This window comes from Diabrotica undecimpunctata, chromosome 4 (genome assembly GCF_040954645.1).
Source record: "Diabrotica undecimpunctata isolate CICGRU chromosome 4, icDiaUnde3, whole genome shotgun sequence".
In the NCBI taxonomy this organism is placed as follows: domain Eukaryota; kingdom Metazoa; phylum Arthropoda; class Insecta; order Coleoptera; family Chrysomelidae; genus Diabrotica; species Diabrotica undecimpunctata.
Window position 1 is genome coordinate 121,864,578 of NC_092806.1, and position 17,724 is coordinate 121,882,301.

Below are 17,724 nucleotides of genomic sequence, written 5' to 3' on the forward strand. Positions count from 1 at the left end.
AACCTTTAATTGTGGCTTATTCCCATTTAAATATATATTAATTTAAAATTCCACAAGAAAATAGCTTCAGAACAATATATTTATTTTTGTTTATACGTTCTAGAAAGAGAATTCTTAATGTACTAAAACTGGTATTTTCCTTGTTAAACTTGGTGAGGGAAATATCATGATGTGGGAGTATGTTGGTCCAATAGGGATTATTGGAGAATGGTAGAGTTCTGGTTTCAGACAAATTTATATCTTTTAGTAACGGTTGTAGAAGACTAGGAATAGGATTTATAATTAAGTTACATGAAGGGTTGTTATGGGGATGGTGTGATGATGTAATTAAATGATATACTATATTGGACGGATTGGAAGAAATTGCAGCATAGGAGAGAAGAAGGTTTTCTCGCCTAAGCCATAGAGGAGGTTCATTAGCTTCACAGTAAAGACTTTCTGCCGGACTAGATCGGAATGCTCCAAGACATAGACGAATAGCTGTGTTGTGTACTGGATTTAGTGAATTTAAGATTGATATAGTACCAGACATATAGACAAAACATCCATAGTCCAGCTTGGAGCGGATAAGTGATCTGTAAACTTTCAGTAACGTAGTTTCTTCCGCGCCCCAATGATAACTCGTTCGTCTGCTAAATTTAATTACTTTGGATTTAGAGTGGGAGGGGGTAAGTCCTAGAGAAGCTACTTTGTTTTGTAGGTCATTTACTCCTAATTGTAGAATTTTACTAGTAGTTGCGTTGGATTTACCATGACAGTACATTATTAGGTCATCGGCATATAATACGCATTTGATTGGTGGAGCTATATTTTTACTTAACTTGCTAATCGAAAGAATGAATAAGGATGTTCTTAAAACTGAACCTTAAGGAACTCCGTCATGTTGGATGTGTGGAGAAGAAAAGAAGTTATTGACAGAAACCCTGAACGATCTAGATGTTGGGAAGTTTTTGATAAATGCGTATATGTTGCCAGTAAGGTTACATTCAAAAAGTTGGTCAAGAATTGTATTTCTAGAGATGGTATCAAATGCGCCTTCTATATCAAAAATAGTTGCTATCAAATCTTGCTTGCAATTTATTGCGTTGGAGATATGGGTTTGGAGTATTGGGCTAGCGGTAACCAGTAAAGAAGGTGATTCAAGACTTGTGTCAGTGGAATGAGTTCTTTTTATGCCAGAGGTAGAAGGGACAGATAATGGTATTATAGACTGTTCATTTGGGTTTGTTATGTCAGTAGGTAGGTTATTTGGATAGATTTCTTCTTTTGAGGAGGGTGGAAGAGGAGATATACTATAAGGAGGATCAATTGGCGTTTGGCTAAAAGTTGTATTTGGAGAAGGATTGCTAGTTATTTCTTGAATGTTAGGGCAGGAGTCTGCAGTGTATCCAGATTGCTTACATAAAAAGCATTCTAGTTTGTCCGAAGTAATAAAGATCCTATAATTTGTATTTTCATATAAAATTACAATTGAAGTATTTAACTCAAAGTATTCTTTATACGCTGGTTAGAAATACGTGAAGCAAAGGTTATTTCTTTAGGGGTAACGATTTCGCCGATTGCCTTTATGTAATCAAAAAGCACTACGTCTGGGATAGCGTTCATAACAATGGCTTGAGTGCTACTGGGACATGATGTTGCTGTTATAGATTTTTTCTGTGTGATTTTGGTAACTGCAGCGAAGCTAGGTTGAGCTGTTTGTGATGATGATGCCATAATTTGATTTTAATATTTTGGATGCCAAAATATTAAGTATGGCCAGAAACTACTGGCCTAATTTTATTTGTCTAAAGTATTTAAGTGATATCGACTTACCAATATTTACTTCATAAACAATCACATTAAACTAACAAGTTTTTATTAAAAATACTATTAGTAGAAGCCTGATGTTCACTCGTTGGCTTCTGAAATAGGAATGAATAATAAATTTGTAATGTAAAAAATATGCAAAAGATTAAACGTCTTTCTTTACTTACAAACAATGTAAGATCGCTATTTTATTTTAAATACTCAAAGCGAAATCCGGTGAATTATAAGAAAAAGTGAGACAATTTTACTAAAAAAGTTTTTTAGGTTTTTTTTGTTAATTTGTTGCTCAAATAATACAAAAATACCTTAAAAAATCGATTTTTTGAAAATTATTAATAACTTTTGTAAAAATTCACAAGAAATTTAATTTCGCGTGAAAATCACAAATATTCAGCTACATATAAAAATTTGAAGAAATTAATATATAAAAAAGTTATTGTGGGTAAACTATTAGGTCTACATGAATTATAAAAGCACCAAATTGAAGAAAATGGCTTATATTATCACATTAAATCATTTAACGATTAAGAAGTTTATGTTAAATATTGTAAAATAGGTTTTAAAAATTACTGTGATTTAAGGCTTATAAACATTTAAAATAACTCATGTAAAACATGTAGCAAGTTAATTTTTTTGAAGCTTTGACATATTTTTCTACGAATTAAAAAAAAAACTCACCGTGGCTTTGTTTATAAACTGTAACGATAAGACTACCAAAGAGAATTGAAATACTATTATAAAAATAATACTTCAATCAACTATGGGAACTTATCGTCTATGCTCCGCCTAGGTCAATATCTCAAGTGTGAGTTCGTCTTGTCTTAAACTAGGAATTAAACCATGAACCCCTAGCTGATAGCAAATAAAACAATTATTAACTAATCATATTTATTAAAAATAGGAAACAATCAACACTGCCAATGCTTTACAATGAATACAATGTGGATGATACTTATGGCATCGATGGCATCAATGGGCTGCTTGTGTTGCCTCCCAATTAGACGATTAGGTCTATAAATTCTTCAATAATACAGCCAATAAAATCGGGGATATGGTGAATAAATTCTTTAATAATGCAGCCAATGAAATCGTGAATATGGTCAATAAATTCTTCAATAATGCAGCCAATGAAATCGTGAATATGGTCAATAAATTCTTCAATAATGCAGCCAATAAAATCGTGAATATGGTCAATAAATTCTTTAATAATGCAGACAAAAACCCAAGAGAATTCTTCAGACCATAAAATAAAGCTTATAACACTTTTTGCCTTCTTTTATAAATTTCAAAAACAGGAAAAAAAATGTATTCTCACTACGTTAGAAAAGTTGATTGAGAGAAAGTAGGGAGGAGACTAATATGAAGTTTGCACAGATGACATAGGACGTAAGCCTATGATGTAATTAGCTTTTCTGTCAACATAGAACAGAATATTTAGTCTACCAGACAGAGAGAGAAAAAGCAAATATTTATTCTACTGGAAAGAAAGAGAAAGAAAAGAGAGACAGAGGGTGCCAACAACTTTTTGAAGAAAAAATAGTAAAAACGAAGCTGAGCTTAAAGGAATTATTAAATTAATAAAGAAAATAAAATAAAATAATTATTTAAATATAAATTAATAAGGATGTGACGTTTATAACGTTACAAAACAATAAGAAAGTTCAAAAGTATCATTCGAAAGACTAAAAGTTCCAGATTTAATAAAAAAAATTAAAACGATTCCTTTAAGAATACTTCGTATGATGCACCAGAGATGAAGGGTTTAAAAGGGATGCGATTTTACTACTTTAAAACTCAATTCATACCTTTAAATTTATAAAATAGGTACGCAATATCTGCGGTTCTAATCAACGAAAATTTATGTTTTTTTTTTTTTTTAATTTAGGTACCTTGTTGCATAGAATATGCAAATGCAATTAGTTAATTTGTGAATTGTTTATTTAACCAGCTAATTTGTTTAAATAATTTTAAATAAATATTTATTTTTTTATTACTTTATTTTTTATATTGATTTATTTGCAAAATTTGACTTCTCTTTTATTATTATAATTACTAGAAAATGTTATGAAATGATATTAAAAGGAAAAGAAACATATTATATTTATGTAATATAATTATGAATAATAACTTTTAATATTAAATTAAAAAAAATATATATTTTTTATTTGAAAATGGACTTTTATAAAGGGTACACCTCGTTAAGATAGGCAAAATGCCCTCACTTGCAGAAATTATTATTTTTATTTTTATTGCTTAGCGCAATTTAAGACCGTCACCCTACTACCCCCGACCCTACCACCAAAAACGTAAATTTTTCGAACCCTATTTTTTTTAGGTGGGATACAATGAATTTAAAAATTTCAAAAAATTCTCGTGCATAGTTGAGGCTTTTACAAGACTAATATGTAACAATAAAACACTGAAAACTTTGTTTTCAAAACTTCCACAAAATTTATTTTAAATTCTTATCACTACTGCTGTTTCGGCTGATTGCCTTTCTCAAGTGATCTGTTTTTGGCATGGGTTTACACTTTATAGTCTCTAATGAAATAGGTTGAGGAGGGGAGAACTGTTTGTCTCAAGCTGGTCATTCAGAATTATATCTGTGTTTTTTAATTTGTTGATTTCCATAGATTCTAACAAAGATAGCTTAAGGCCTTTATTTTGAATGTGGAGAATTTTAAATTCGTCATTAAAAGAATGATTATGATCTAGAAGGTGAAGTGCGTATGTAGAATCTGTTTTTATATTATTCAAAGCCCTTTTATGTTCTGCTATTCGTTTATTAAAATTTCTACCTTTTTGACCAATGTAAGCCCAATGTAAGCTTCTAAGCCCATTGCTATCAGATATTTTTATGGATCATCTAGATTCAAAGATTTCAAAACATCCCATATTCAAACAGTTTTTATATTGGTGGAGATACGTAGACGACGTACTGGTATGTTTCACAGGAACTAACAGGCAACTCGACCAATTTTTATCGTATATTAATTCTCTTCATAGTCATATTGAATTTACAATAGAAACAGAACAAAATCAATCCATAAATTTTTTAGATTTAAAAATTACCAGACTTAAAAACAAACATGACTTCTCCATATTTCATAAACCTACCCATACTGACACGACTATTCACAATTCATCATCCCATCCCACACAACATAAACTGGCAGCCTATCATAGTATGTTACATAGATTAACAGCAATTCCTATGTCAAAATACAATTTTGAGACAAAATTAAATATCATTAAGCAAATTGCAGTAAACAATGGATACAACGAACAAACAATTAATAAAATGTTAAATCAAAAACTACACAAGAAAGCCCTGAACTTAGTATTTCCACCACCAGAGAAAAAACCCAGTACCTTTTGCTCGATTAGATATACAGGCAAAATATCAACAAAAATAGCCAAACACATAAAAAAGAAAGGAATAACACCAGCTTTCAGAACAAATAACAACCTAGGCAAATATATTAAAAACAACAAGGGCCAACATAAAAAACACTTACACAGTGGTGTGTACAAACTTAAATGTGGCGACTGCCCAAAAACTTACATTGGTCAAACAGGTAGAAATTTTAATAAACGAATAGCAGAACATAAAAGGGCTTTGAGTAATAGAAAAACAGATTCTACATACGCACTTCACCTTCTAGATCATAATCATTCTTTTAATGACGAATTTAAATTTCTTTACATTGAAAATAAAGGCCTTAAGCTATCTTTGTTAGAATCTATGGAAATCAACAAATTAAAAAACACAGATATAATTCTGAATGACCAGCTTGAGACAAACAGTTCTCCCCTCCTCAACCTATTTCATTAGAGACTATAAAGTGTAAACCCATGCCAAAAACAGATCACTTGAGCAAGGCAATCAGCCGAAACAGCTGTAGTGATAAGAATTTAAAATAAATTTTGTGGAAGTTTTGACAACAAAGTTTTCAGTGTTTTATTGTTACATAAAATGAATTTCCATCAAGTAACGGTCGAATCCATCAATTAGACTAATATGTCTTTAATAGACCCGTAAGTTGTGTACATAATCTAAAAATGCAATTTTTGTTTCGAAAAAAGCGTATAACTTTTTTGGAGGTTTTTGCAGGTCCAATTTTTCTGATTTTTTCAGATAATTCAGTATGGTGCATCATCTTCAAAATCCGAAAAACTATTTTTTTTTTGGGTTTTGGGGGGTTTTCTCCATTTTAGAGACTTTAAAATAGATCAAATTTAGGATTTTTATAGGTTATATATATTTTAAATTCAATGCGGCTTTAGTACATTCAAAAATTGGGCTAAACATTAAAATAGTAATTACTTTAAAATGACACAAGAAATAGCTTCAGAACAACCATTAAACCTCCCAAAAAATTATGTTTTCACAATTTTTTGTTTTTGGGAGGGTTATTTATTTTTTTTGACATCGACACAACTTTCAATTGATTTTATCTATATAATTTAAAATTGCAAATCTGAAAAAAATCAGAGACATTAAGTTTTTGATCAAATACACAAAACAAATAAAAAATTAACTTGAAGCCATCTCCAAAAAAAGTTATCAGTTCTTTAAAAAAATGCATTTTTAGGTTAGACAAATAGACAAATTACGCTGAGGGTTATTTTTTGTAAAAATATGAGAAAATTGATTCTGGTTATGTCGATGTCAAAAAATATGTTTAACCCTGACGAAATCCCTAAAAACAGTGAAAACTATGGTTTTTTGCGGGGTTTAAAAGTGTTTCGCCAAATTTTTAAATGTCCCAAGGGCCTTATTCAATTTAGAATATACACAACTTATAAAAATCTTGATTTGATCTATTTTAGTCTATTAAATGGCATAAATAGTGTCAACCTATTGTTACCCTATATGCAATAATGCATATATGGGTGACAAAACTAATTTAGGTCTTAACTGCAGCAGTGTGAAATGATTTAAAACATTTTTTTGGTATAAATCTACTTGACAATAACTACATATAATGTTAGTTCGTTTTTCCTCTTTTTTTGTTGAGCAAAGTCTACATCTTGTGTAAGTTTTTTGAACATCTGGTAAATGTAGTCCTACATTTCTCAGCCGAATTTCGTCTGGAACACCAAAGTTTCCCGTTGTTTATTTTTAAATATCACAGGTAAATTATTGTAAAGTCACCTATGAGAGCTCTTCCAAGGAGAAGCCTAAAATCCTTGTGGAAAGTATTTTTTTGATCATGAATTCTTTTATACATAATATATGCATTAATCACACTTGCATCTTAAAGAAAGACGAACAATCTCATCCATGATTTTCTAGACTTCTTACTTATGGGATATGATGCCCTTAAGTAATCAAAGTGATCAACACCTCCCATGTTTAGTGTATAATCTACAATAATTTTGGGCACATTGTATCTTGCTTTGTGCCATCTCTTTGTGTATGTTTTATCATGGTTACTTCATGTGGTTAATTGGCAGTTGTAATAACCTTGACTTCTTTGGTATCCAACCACTTTATTCTTGTTATAGGGCCACTGCTTAAAGAAAAGATTCATTCTTTCGAAGATTTTTATACAACCTTGTATCCCGAGCCATCATTTTTAATGCCTTCAGTTTTTTCAGTGTAGATAATAAACTGGTACAGATACCTAGAGTAATAGCACCACACTTTGCCCAAATTTTATAACTGCGCTTATGACTTCATGGGCATATACTGCTTGATAGAACTACGTCCTTTAAATTTCACCATACATTCATCAATAGAAAATCGACTTCCAGGATTGGCTTGTTCTTTGAAAATTTCATTTGGTCTATCTATAAATCGTCTTATCTTATACAGTATGGCTAAGTTAGGTAAACCTCTCTTTGCAGCTCTTGAATTGTCATTTAGATGGATAGTTTCTATTAATTTTTTGAACCTGGTTATTGTACAAGCTTTAGAGATAACAGAATTATTATAAAAAGGATCACTTGACCAATATAAATCTCTTGTCTGGTAAAGGGTGCAGTCCTATTAAAATAAAGACACCTAACAATGTCCTTAGTTCTTCTTGGTTAGTGTTTTTGTAATTTTTGCTGTCTTTTTGTACAGTTGTTATTTTTTTCATTTGAAATGTGGAGCTAAGTTTCCCATAGCCAAAGGTTACTTTGCCCCACATGATAAAATAACCTCTAATCGCTAGTTTTTACATCACTGGTGCAATGTTAAGCACACATTTTATTTAATGTTCCCCATCTCACAAAATAAATAAAAAAAAACACGGAAAAAAATATTTTTTTATAGTTTATTGCAGAAAACTAAGACATGTTTTGGATTATATTAATAAATTACAAAAAAAATATACAAAGGTACCTCATAAAATGTAACTAGATGTACCTTTCAAAAACTTAAGAACTAGGAATGCAAACATTCAACGAAAAACAGTCTTTTAAAACTTATTAAGGACTTAGAAACAAATACCTAATATGTGTATTGAATATAGCGTTGTACCAAAATGTGCAACTGCATATTTAGTCACTGTACGAACAAGCCAACTCAGGCACAGAAAATATACCCCTTTTTGTTACTTGTTTGGGAAGTTTAATAGATCCAAGAACATCGGACCAAGAGTATGTAAGTTGATCTTTCTTTGGATGCCACTTCCACATTTTTAGCATTGCATTAATTGTAACTTCATCAGTGTTAAAGGAAACAATTTGTCCAGGATAGACCTGTCCTTCGAAAGAAAAGACCACAAAACATCCAACTTCTCTTACTACCCTATCAAAATGGAATTCAAAGAGAATTCTCTTTCTTTCTCTTGCTATTTTTAAGTTAAGATCGTCCGATGAATCATCATTTAAACTAAGCGTGTCTTCTCCCCTAAAAGTAGAAGATTCTGACAGCTGCTCGTCATTTGCTGTAGTAGAGGTCATAGGTTCTTCAATTGATTTATCAACGCACACACTTTTTCCAGGAGCAATGTTGATTTTCTTTCTGCGATTCTTTGTAGTGTTAGTTGACAAAGATCTTCGTGTTTCAAGTATTTGAAGAAATGCGGATTCTACAATATCTGTGTTGTTTGAACTTCGAGGTATACGGGTTAAAACTTCCTCAACATTCAAAGGAAATATCCCACATTTGCGAAAAGCGGATATCAAATTATCTTTGATGGTTGGTGCAATAATTTTCATTAATTTTACTAACACTGGTGGGAAGATCTGTTTCTAAATATTTGTATTTTTAATGCCTTCTTAGGTATTTTTCCAGTACGATAGCACTTTTTTTAAGGCTATTTAAACTATGCGAAAAAATGCCACGTCCAGAGGCTGAGTTAAGTATGTGCTATTGGGGGGTAAACAAATTAGGGTTACTTGGTTTTCTCGACATAATTTGAGCGAATGAACTATCAATAAATGAGAAGAAATGTTGTCGCATATTAGGATTTTCTTTTCTTCTAATTTTCTTAGCTTAGGTATCATTTGAAGCTCCAGCCAATCAGTACATATATTGCTATCAAACCACCCAGAAGAACTAGCGTTATATCGACATCCTTTTGACCCGTTTTCTGTCCACGTGGTCCACATCTTACTGGCTCCATAAACAATATATGGAGGCAATAGTTCTCCAGCCGCATTTCCTGAAAACATGACCGAAATTGATGTCTTCGATGCATTTCAAATTAATTCAGGATACTTGCAACCTTTCTTCACGAGTACCCTCTTTTTTCCTGGATCGTCCGTAAGGTTTGTTTCGTCAAAATTCCATATGTCCCTTGAAGGCATATCTAATATTTCGGTCGTTAAATTTTCAAAGTAGCTCCTTATCATTGTCTCATTTACTGCGGCTCTCGTACGCTTGACATTTTCAGCGAAGCTTCGGGATATACCTGGAAGTCTGTTAATAAACCATTTGGCCCATTCTAGACCAGGCAAATTATTCTGGAAAATCCTAACTTCCCTACCACATCTGTCCAAATATTCTTTAATAATGTGACGCAATTCTGTTGTATCTACAGGAAAGCAAAACTGTTCTAATGCAGCAATACACTGAACAAAATCTTCTTCTTTTTGTAAAGAAAATATGGGCTGTTTTCCAGGATTCCTTAGGTATCTTCCTTTAAGTTTATTTAAAATTGTTCTTCTTGATCTGTTGTACTTTTTCCCCGCTTCTCGGTGTGAAATTTCTCCTGCTTTTATTGCATTTAAACACTCCTGCAATGTCTCTGCAGTGTTGTCTACATATCTTCTTGATCCAGGCATTCTAATGTAGTTTCTGGCCATGTCTGAAACAAAACATAAGATTACTTTCTTAGAATATATTGATTTTGGTCATGAATATTTGTATTTTAAAACATCAGTACCCATAAAATTTTACTCAAAAGCTGATAAATAATTAACAAAGAAAATTCACACATATTTTGGGGTTACTTTACCTCGGAGCAAAGTAGACCCAAAAACGTGTTTCGGGGTTACTTTGCTCCAGTCTCGTGGAGCAAAGTAACCCTAACAACGTGCGCCGGGGAAAACTAACCTCAAAATTGTTAAATTTTGCGTAGCAAAATATTATATCGGTTTGAACTATAATGTAGGCTTTTAGAATATTTTTTTGAGGTAACCAGCAATAATAATACAATTCACTACCAACTTAGCAATACTTACTTGTAAGATATTAAAAATACAAATACTTTGTGCTTAACAGAATTTTTGGAGCCGATTCATCAAATAATTTGCGAAATTATAATAAAAATCAATTTTTAGCAGCAAGAAATATTATAACTTATCAACATCTAATTGTCGATTGTCAACTAAAAATCAGATCCGACGAATAACTGTCAGAAAATCACAAAATTCAACAATCTGTGTATTTACAGCGATAATCGAAATTTGACAGCAAAGTAAAGTGGAAAAAAGGAACATAAATAATATGTTACCGTTGTCTTATTAAGGGATAATTTACAATGCTTGGGTCAGATGTACTAAATATCTTGCTTTTAACCTTCAAAAAGGTATGCGGGCTCATAGTCCGCCGCCACTATCGGTGCACAGAAAAGGAGCGCAAGTCACGGAAGGTTAAGAAGGGTAGGGCATTGTGTATTTTTTAAAATTTTGTGAAAATGACAACATTTTGAAAAGAAACAAAATTAACTTCCTACATGTTAACGCGTTTGAGTAATTTTAAATGTTTTTAGGCTTAAAATCACAGTAATTTTACAAATCTCTTTTACAATATTTAACATAAACTTTTTATTCGGTAAATGATTTAGTTTGATAATATAAACCATTTTCTTCAATTTGGAACGTTCAGAATTAATGTAGACCCAACAGTTTACGCATAATAACCTCTTGAATTAATAATTTCTTGAAATTTTTATTTAAACTTTTGCGAAATTAAAGTTTTTGTACGTTTTTAGAAAAGGTATTAATAATTTTCAAAAACTCGACTTTTGTAATTTGCAAACCCTATTTTTGCAATAACTCAGCAACAAATTAAATAGTTTATCTCATATTCTGTATGCTAAGAAAAATATATATTACGGAAAATAATATTAAATTAATTTTAAAATACTCTGAACATATTGTACAAGCAGGTTTTCTAAAAATGAAAAAAAAAAACATTTTTGTGTGCGGAATATGGTCCACAAAAACAAGCACTAGCAATATCGTCACCTACCATTCTCGTCCTAAAAAAAAAAAAGAAATAAAAACTGATGTTATTGCTATTGCGGAGATTCCCGCCCTGGAAATGATATCCGTCAAGGGCGATGCCAAAAATTAGTCGCCAACCGGCATTCCACTACTACATACACATGCAGCTTTTGCCTGGTGTTTACGATGTTGAAGCTGCGCTGAACCAATTCTGTGACGAGATTTCGCCGTTAGGGAGCGCTTTTCTCTACAAAATTTCATCGGTTCCAGTTCTATCACAAACTCCGCGGGGCGACCGTTACGGCAAATTTCCTTTGAACTCACGCGCTTTTGGGTTGTGAGGCCGATGCACCCATGTCGAATATTAAACTTCGTTTATTAAACTGAAGTTGATCTGTTGATGGTTTTTAAGACTTTAAGTGGACTTTTTATAAACTGTTTTGCATAATTTATCAGGGATTACCGAAAAATCTAGTATTTAAAAATGTAGGTGTTTTAAAAAATTATTATATTTGACATAAGGGGAGCATGGAGTACTTTCAATACTCTTTTATTTGGGTGGGAATATTTGCTACATGTATGTATTTCGGATCGGGACTGATATCCATTTAAAAGATTAGGAAATCGAGTGTCCTGTATAATGGAATATAAATCTAATATAAAGGGTGTTTCATGGCACTAGTTTGCTGTTATCCTTATCGATGATTAGAGTAAAATTATATACAGGAATAAAATTGTTAAATTTATTAAAAAAATATTAAAATTACAAGTTTTAAAATATAAAATATTAGGGTAATAACTTAATAAATCAGAACCAGCGTTTAAACAAGTGAAATGCAAAGTTAACTAACTGCCGATTCTCCTTTTTTATTGATGGTTTTAAAAGATGGGGTTGTATCTAAGATTTTTTATTATCGATTTTATTGTCTAAATTAAGTAAATACGAAAAAATGTCTTTAACGTGTTTTTTATTTGATATTTTGTTGATTGCTTTGTTATATTGGTGAGATGTAGTTCGTTTCTAAAAGGTTTCTTTTAATTTAGTACTTATCTTGTTACATATTAAAGGAATTAAAGTTTATGTAGAGTTATTAATAGAGTCATTACTGTGGGGTTTTCTTGAATGACGTATGCAGTTAAAGAGCATCTGTCTATGTATAATCTACAGACAGTTTTACGAGATGTGATACACGAGGATATATAAAACCACGTCTTGTGGTTTGACCTACATAACATTTTTCGCAGTTTGAGCAACATATGCTATAATCTCCATCTGCCTTAGGTAGTTTATTTTTCATTTTTAAGAAAATTTTGTTAATAAGTAAATCTAAGATTATGGAATGCATTATAGCAAAGTTTTAATAGAAAAACAACGGTCTTTATATAGGACTATACAAAGCAAAAAAATATAAATATCGATACATGCTTGGTACACGATATCGGTACACGAATATCTTCTTCTTCTTCTTCCTTCTTGTATGTAGGCTTTAAAGCCTGATTTTTCTTCAATATTAGCCTTCTAAATTGTTTAAATTATTGCACCATCTTGTTCTTGTTCTGTCAATACTTCTTCGTCCATTTGGTGACTTATCTCTTCCTATTCATACTATCCTCTTATCTGCCAGGATATAAATCATATGATTATAATATTGGCTTTAATATAGTTAATTCCTTTTAATTCAGTGAATTCATTAATGAATTCCAATTAACACAAAGGTTCATTTTAGTAACTTTTAATGTACTTCGACTTTTCACCAACTTACCTTTAGCAAGTGTCCTTATCTTACTTAAATATCCATTTGAGCTATATCCAACCGAACTCACTTGTTTCTTGGGATATATTTGCAGTAATATAGCAATTAGTTTTTGATAATAATTTCTTATTTTTTAATGATAAATCTTATTAACAAATATTTGAACCACCTCTAGGTTCCTCTATCTCAACTATCCTCCAACAATTTTGTTTTTGATGACTTAATTGCTGACCTATTGCGAATGGACGTGGGCTACCCTGTCAGTGTTTAAAGACTTTGATCCTTATTAACAATTCACTTGTAAATTAAAAGATTTTACCGCTATGAGCATACCGTTTTTGGATATGTGTGTTTTTAGGACAGATGACATCTTGGTTACAAATTGGTATAGGAAACCTATAGCTGCCAACAGGTTTCTCAACTACCATACTTGCCATCCATTTAAATATAAAATCAACCTTATCCAAGCCCTTAGTTTTAGTTTACACGGGTTAACATATACGGTTAATCGAAGGGAATCCCTTCCCTTACTTTACAGTATTTTTGTTGAAAACTTCTACCCTTCTTTCTTAATTAATAAATATCTTTACTGGTAAAATTATGGTTCCACAATTAATAATTTACCCAATGGTGACCAATTAAGCTCAATAGTTCTGCAGACTACAACACATGGGACTCCTTGGACCATACTTTCCTCAAATTACAGAAAAACTTATTTAACTATTTAGAAATATACAACTTAAATTATAAATAAAAACGCTTAAACTATCTGGAACTTATTTTCCAAAAACCAAGATACCTTTGTCCCCTCTAGAATAAATTAATGTTGTTTATCACATTCCCTGTGCTAAATATAATACTTGTTACAAAGGTCAGACGGTCATTTAGGGGTGAATTAACCTCCCACCACAGTAATATTAACTTATCTAAGCCCACTTGTGCTCTTGTACAATATGCTGTCACTTTTAAAAGTAAGGTTAATTATAAAGAGCTCAAAAATTCTTTGCAATGAAAGAAATTTTACTAAAAAACACATTTTGAAAATGTGTTGCATACTTAATTCATTTGATCCCACGACATTTTTTATTTAACATAAAAAATTAAATTTTTTGCAAAAAGTAGGTGTACTCATACGATTTTTGATGACGATCATTTGTGTAAAAATGAAAATATTTTATTTTCTTACAATATAGGTACATACTTGGGTATATCCTGTATTATAATCTAACTATAGTTTATTTTTATGAACGAGAGAGTAATTAGCATAATTTTAACTGGTAGCTCCGACCACTCCATGGGCGTGCTCAAGATTAATTGAAAAATTATTTTGAATAATTGTAAAAAATAAATGAATTATTTCAGTGTTATAAAGTGTTATGTGTATGTAAACAAAAGTGACCTCTTTTATCACACACTATATTAGAACTGACTGGCCTACATTAAAAAGGGTTTTAAAAAATTCACATTTTTTTTAATTTTTAAAAATTACAAAAGAGAAAAAGAGTTTTTAAAACCGTCTAAGGTATGTTAAATAGATGAATAAAAATATTAATATAAAACTTACAGCTACTTGTTACAAAAAATCAGATTCAGAAGATGAACTTTCAGAACCAAGATTTATAATAAGTGGCTCGATCATTTTATCAGTAATATTGTCCAGCTTCCACATTTTTTCCTCTTCTTTAATAGTGTGATTTACTGCCTTTTCCCAGTTTTCAGGTTTTACATTATTTACGGCCTCCAAAAACAACTGTTTAACATCATGAATTTTAAAAGTGGTATTTTTTCTTGAAACTTCACTCTTTATCTGTGCCCATACCAGTTCAATCGGGTTTAATTCACAATGATATGGTGGGGATCTAAGTACTGTCATTCCACGATTTTTGGCAATTTCATCAATTTTGTATTTTTTAAATTTTTCTTTATGAAGGGCACACAACGAATAAAGTTCCTTTCTTATAGATCCGGGATGGTACGTAATATTTTTTGAACTCAGCCAATTCTGCAAGTTTTTTTTTAACCACTTGGTTGTGGGCAGTCCTTCTATAAGTCTGGAGTGATAACTTGCATTATCCATTACTATTACACAGTTCTTAAGAAGAAGATCTATCATTTGTTCAAACCATTCTTGAAAGACATCAGCGTTCATGTCTTCATGGTAGTCACCGGTACGAGTTGATTCAAAAGTTAATAAACCACCTTCAACAAAACCGTCTGAACTGCCAATGTGTACTATTATCAGCATGCGTCCCTTTCCTGATGGTGGGTTTAAACCAGTAGATAAGTTATTTACAAAAGCGTGCCTTTGACTTGTAACAGTTTCATCCTGCCAAAATTTATTTGGTGTATGACCCTCGTTGATCCATGTTTCATCAAGATAAAATATTTTTCTTTTTTGGTTTCTCATTTCCTTTATGGTTCTTAGAAAATGTCTTAGAAATTGTCTAGAAAAGTCTATGACAATATCGCTTCTTTCTAATAAAATAGACTTTCTGGGATTCTTTTTCCAGCGGAAGCCTATTTCTTTTAAAAGTTTCCATAACGTACTTCGACTCATTTCTGGGTAATCCTTATCATCTCGAACTGAGACAAGAACTTTATCCAATGTTGTAAATTCTTGTCTAAAGAAGAATTCATGCACTTTCCGTCGAAGTCCTTCTTTAAAATGATATTCTATTTGAAATTTTGGTTTCCCTGGAGCATTATGTGGCATTTGAAAACTACCACATTTCTCTTCTTTAATAACTCTGTAAATCGTAGATTTCCCAACACCAAGTGTACTGCTAACTAACTCAATGGTCTCATCAACACTTTCACATAAACGTTTGTCTGTAAATGATTTAAAACAATTAAATATTAATGTTTTTTCATTAACTGTTAGAGGACCAATTTTTCGGCGTTTACACGGCACTTCCAAATTTTCCATAACACAAGTATACACAATAAACTGCACCTTGCAACTGAAGTACCTACTTTTAGTGAACTGTTAAGAATTTTGAATACGCCACTTGGACCTTCCTATATACAAAATGGAAAAACCCACTATCACATTTTCTGTGGAATAAGTTTAGAAGGTAATTATCTAGTCAATTACTGTCGTAGATTCCTGGAATTAAAGAATTAAATGTTTGATTGTTGAAACCCTTACTTGGTGGAATGCACTCATTTCAGATAAAATAAAACGTTTTATTTTATCTAAAGAATTAAACTTTATTTTGCAAATAGGCAAAGAATTAAACTTTATTTTGCAAATAGATAAAATAAAACGTTTTATTTTATCTAAAGAATTAAACTTTATTTTGCAAATAGGTAGGTACTTATTAAACTTTTATTGGTTATATATAACCAATAAAATAAACATCTTACATTTCTTGCAAATTCATTAGTACCTGTTAACCTCCATCACTCCGACACTGGCAACCTTATTTAGGGATTAGTAACCCTCACAACTATTGTATTCTATTCTGCTCCAACCTTTATACCTGGTGGTCATACTCAATTTAAAATTGTTTTCCTATATACTTCTGTAAACTTGTTGACAAATATCTGTTTTTCATTGAGTCACCCGTATCAACAGTTTAGGGATTTGCATACATAATTTATTGTTTTATTACTCTCTCATACATAAAAATACACTATAGTATGAAATTGTACAAAACAATCACGTTCAATACACAGAGAAACTTCACACTTTATACAAATCCAACGTACTATTTGATGGCATAAGCGACATTGAAGTTGTTTGTCTATTTTGTTTGGAAAACGACCGCTTTCATCGATTTTTAGACTAATTAGTACAGATCCTGCTACTCGTTTTCTAGAATAAGTAGATTTCCCAAAACTTCTTAAATAATGTCGTACTACATCTCGTTAAAAAGTCAAAAGATCCATTTCTTTATTTTCAGCAAATAGTTGTAACCTCCACGAGTTAACAAGAGCTGAGTTGAGCATGTGGGTAAAAATGGGCCACCACCATTTTTTACCTTTTATACTGACTCGGTAGTTATTAACTGATTGGTTAAAGAGATCAACACCGCCCATTGAAGCATTGTATGATAAGAAAAGTTTTGGTTGGGGTACATTAATTTTTCGTTTGGCAGCAGCACATTAACGATTCACTTCTAAAAGTGGTTCAATACTATCGTAATTTGATGCCATTGTGACCACATTGTTGTCCTTCTATTTTACAAAAAGTAGTAGACTTGTTTTGTCAAAGCCATATTCGAAATATCCACGATTCTTATTTTTCATTACAACGGAAGTTAACACATTTTTTTACACGATTTTCTCTTGCTGTGCCTGTTACCTTAAAGCCCTTCTTTCTTAAAGTTTCCATTAAAATAACTAGTAACACAATTGTCAAAAAACACAAAAAATAATTTGGTTAGTAGACACATCAACGAAATCAAGCATTTTTAGAATAATCTGTGATCCTAAAGGCAACGCCGCAACTTTTGATTTATGCACTGATGTTCCACAATATGTGTCAATTTCATTGTCGAAAAATTTCTTAAATCTTTCTATAGGAGATTTACCTCGGATTTGTTCTTTC

The 17,724-nt window shown here is 31.4% G+C and overlaps 1 protein-coding gene across 2 annotated transcripts in view; it reads left to right on the top strand.

Annotated features, from left to right (window-relative positions):
• The window catches only part of LOC140439953 (uncharacterized), a 772,922-nt gene that overhangs the window by 8,348 nt on the left and 746,850 nt on the right, over positions 1–17,724 (top strand). The window contains exon 1 of one of the 2 annotated variants that reach the window (XM_072530147.1): positions 11,676–11,904. The exons of the other annotated variant lie outside the window; for it this stretch is intronic. The gene's annotated coding sequence lies outside the window, so the exon portion shown is untranslated. Of the gene's footprint in view, positions 1–11,675; positions 11,905–17,724 lie in introns of those variants that run through there. 2 annotated transcript variants of the gene reach the window in all.